Source organism: Fulmarus glacialis, unplaced genomic scaffold (genome assembly GCF_000690835.1).
Source record: "Fulmarus glacialis isolate BGI_N327 unplaced genomic scaffold, ASM69083v1 scaffold15794, whole genome shotgun sequence".
NCBI lineage: Eukaryota > Metazoa > Chordata > Aves > Procellariiformes > Procellariidae > Fulmarus > Fulmarus glacialis.
The window spans coordinates 8,802-12,449 of record NW_009208826.1 but is presented as its reverse complement, the minus strand read 5'-3'; the positions used below and the strand labels follow the sequence as shown (position 1 = coordinate 12,449).

Sequence of the window (3,648 nt, the reverse complement as noted above, 5' to 3'; positions counted from 1 at the left end):
AGTATCAGGAGTTAGTAGAATTTATTAAGGTAAGATAGCAGTCAGATAATTAAAATCCACACCAAACTTCCTGAGAAGTTGGTGAATGTTTTGGGCAGAAATAGAAAAGGCAATAGGCAGCAACATGAACCGAACTGAGAGTCAGAGGAGGGAGAATTTTCCATATAATATGTAAAACACTGGAAAAATTTTAGTTAGAGCTGACATCTGTTCCAAACCCCTGCAGAATGCAGGGACAACTTCCAAGTTAGATCAGGTTTTTCAGGGCCATGTCCAGCTGGGTTTTGAATATCTCCAAGGATGGAGGTCTCACAACCTCTCTGGGCAACCTGTTCCAGTGTTTGACCACTCTTCATGGGAGAAATTCTTTTGATGATACCCAGTTGGAATTTTCCTTCTTCCAGCTTGTGTCTGTTCCTTCTTGTGTCCAAGAATAGTCTGGCTCCATCTCCTCTGTAACCTTTCATTAGATATTTGAAGATGGCAGGAAGGTCTCCCCTTAGGTACCTCTTTTTAAGGCTCAGCCAAGCCTTCCTTCATTTGTTAAGTGTTCCAGCCCCGTAATAATCTTAATTTCCCACTGCTGGACTCACTCCATTATGTCAGTGTCTTTCTTGTAACAGAATGCTCGAAGCTGGACATGGAAGTCCAGATGAGGTCTGGAGACCAGAACAGAGGTTTTCCTCTGTTCTGAATATATAACTTCCTTTGTCCTGCTGGCTGCATGCTTGCTCATATAGACCAGAATGTGATTAACCACCTCCGTGCGGGTGCAGTGCTGACTCGTGTTCCAAGCCTGGTCCACCAGCACCTCCAGGTCCTTTTCTGCAAAGCTGTGTTGTATCCTGTCAACATTCAGCCTGTATTGTTGCATGGGAGTTATTCCATCCTAGTTGCATGACTTTGCATTTGCCTTCAAGTTTTCTGTCAGCCCAATTCTCCAGGCTTCTGAAGATCCACTGAGTGACAGACAGCCCTGTCCTGCAGCTTATCAACCTGTCCCTCCCAATTTAATGTCATGCATAATGTCTTACACTTAGGAATGAATGTACATACTCAGTGGAGGAAGGAAGTTCATTCATCTTCATCTAGAGTTTTGACATTAATTATGTCTACAGACTTCCCCCTTCATCTCCAGGATCCATATTCAGTTTTTCAAAGAGAAGGCAAGCAATAAAGATGTTTCTGCTCTGTGATGCTCTCTCTTCAGTTACATAGTGTCTGTGTACGCATCCTGTAGCAATCACCATTTCCTAGATGACATGTTGGGAAATTGAAGTCAAGACTGTCAATAGACAGACATCATGAATTCAGAAAAAATATGTGCATCTTTTGCCATGTATGTCAATGAAATTTAAAAGTTTAGGTAAATTTATTCATAAAAATGTCTGCAAGTACTTCTTAACTTATTAAGCGGTATTTTTGGTTTGCTAACATAAAACACTTTTCTCTCTTAACACCAAATGTTTGCTCAAATACTAGAGACAGTGGCTTCATCTCAATTGTTGTTTCAGAGCATGCTTGAGAGTGTGCAGGGAGTACAAGAGACTTACTTCCCTCCTTGGGAGATAGAAAGTAAAGGCTGATGGTTTCTGCTAAAGGCTTTATTGTGCACCCCCCCCCCTTCTAGTGAGAGCAAGTTTATTCTCAATCTTTAATTACCCTCTGATTGTTTCTTGGTTTTCAGCATTTTCTATATTTGTAAGAATCACTTCAGCCTGGCCCCAATTGATAACTATTGATTAATCTCTTGTCCCAATTGAGGTATGTGCTAACTTCCTTCTTCAGGTAATTCAGCTTTCTTGTCTCTTTTGGAGAAGCTGGCTCATAGCACTCCTGGTTTTCCCAGTAAGCAGCTGTGTGTATTTATGTTACAGATGCCTTGATGTGAATGTTTCTTGTTTGTGCTAAATCTGTCTAGTTTTTTGCAGGAAAGGGTTCTGAGCTAATTCCTGATTACCACTCTGAATTCTCTAGCTTAGCAATACTAATATGCTTTGTTTTCTCAGAGCTTTCAAGAAAATCCTAACACGTGATTAAAGTAGTACCTACACTCCATCATAATCTGTGACTTTGATTTGTGCATTCTACTCAGAAATACCCACATGCACAGAGTCTCCATTAAGCTGTTTGATTTGAAGTACTCTGGCTGTCTCCAATTACCGTATTTCTTTGAAAAAACATCTACCTTCTCTGTGTCCCACATGTTGAACTTAGTGCTGTTAGACTTACAGTTCTAATTTGGAAAAGCTTGGTGCTATGTCTTCAGCGTAACAATCTTTTATTACACATCATCTGCAGAGCATCTCTACAGTTGGATGCAGCCACGGAGAGCTAGGTTTACAGTTTCAGGGGCATGTGGTAAGTGAAAGGAAACATATAGAGAGTCTTTGCTTAGTTTTCTGGAACATAATTGCTTTTCACTTAGCAACATACATAGACAGACAAGATTTTTCCAGCTAGGTCCTTGATGGATATTTAGGGTTTACCAAAACTGAAAGACTTCATTTGCTTTTTGAATTTCGTTTACAGAAAATTACCAGTTATGCACATGTTTTTCTTGGATTTATTTGGTTCGCCTGTGGATTTCTTGTCATTGAAATGATAATATTCATCAAGAATGAAATTTCTTGCCCTGTTACTTGTACTATTATAGAGGCTTCGTCTATTTGTTTATAAATTATTATTTTTTTAATTTTCCAAATTTGCATTAGTTCTTGTTGCCTTTAGGCTTTAGAATTAGAGATAAGCCCCAAGAATTTTCCTGGGATGAAATGACATAGAACTGTGCTATGTATTTTGATATCTTCAGAAAAAGTTAGTCTCACTTTTTGTTTTAATTTTTATATACTTGATCTGTTTAACTTACAGGGATTGTCAGTGATGAGTGCTTCAGGAACTTTACAGGGAGACTTGGTTGCTGTCTTAGTAAGAGATTCTTTTGGGGTTTTGTTTGTTTTTTATTGAATAGGACAAGGAGAAATGGTGATAGTGGAAAGATGCTGTTTTGAGGGGGACTAAATTTTCAAGAATTCCTAGTTTACTTACCTCCTAACACCTGTACATGGTACTCAGTCTGGAGGCAGAAGCATAACTTGGTAGAAGCAGACTAGCAATTCACTCTGACTCATTGTCTCTGGATTGTAGTAGCATTTATATGGAAAAGGATGATACATACGACATCAATTTTACGCAGGTTGGAGAAGGCAAAAGTTTTCAATAGCCATATGTTGTATGTGTAATTACACATTATTTATCTGGCTAGTGTACTTAAATACCACAAAACAGTGATGTGTTAATGTTAAAGGTGCATCCTATGACTATTAAATCTTGAAAATTAAATTTAAAACTCTGTATGCCAGTATGGAAACGTCTGTTTCCCCAACTTCCCTTCTCTAAATATTGGATATTATTAAACATTCTCACAATAAAATTGCACAGAAGGATTTGGTCATGGTAGCCGGAGCGGAGAGCTAGTGTATAACCATCTCTTTATGACTGGTTAAAAGTTTCTAGGGGTACATGTGTAGGTTTTGTGTGTTTCATAGGGGTACATGTGTAGGTTTTGTGTGTTTCGTAAGGCTGAATTGAATGGCTGAAGAGGAGGATTTAAAATAGAATGTATCTCACATGTAACAAAGTAAATAT

General features: G+C 38.5%; 1 protein-coding gene across 1 annotated transcript in view; it reads left to right on the top strand.

Moving 5' to 3' along the window:
* Window positions 1-3,648, top strand: part of ADK (adenosine kinase) — a gene marked incomplete at its 3' end in the record, with an annotated part of 10,257 nt that overhangs the window by 5,787 nt on the left and 822 nt on the right. The window lies entirely within an intron of this gene.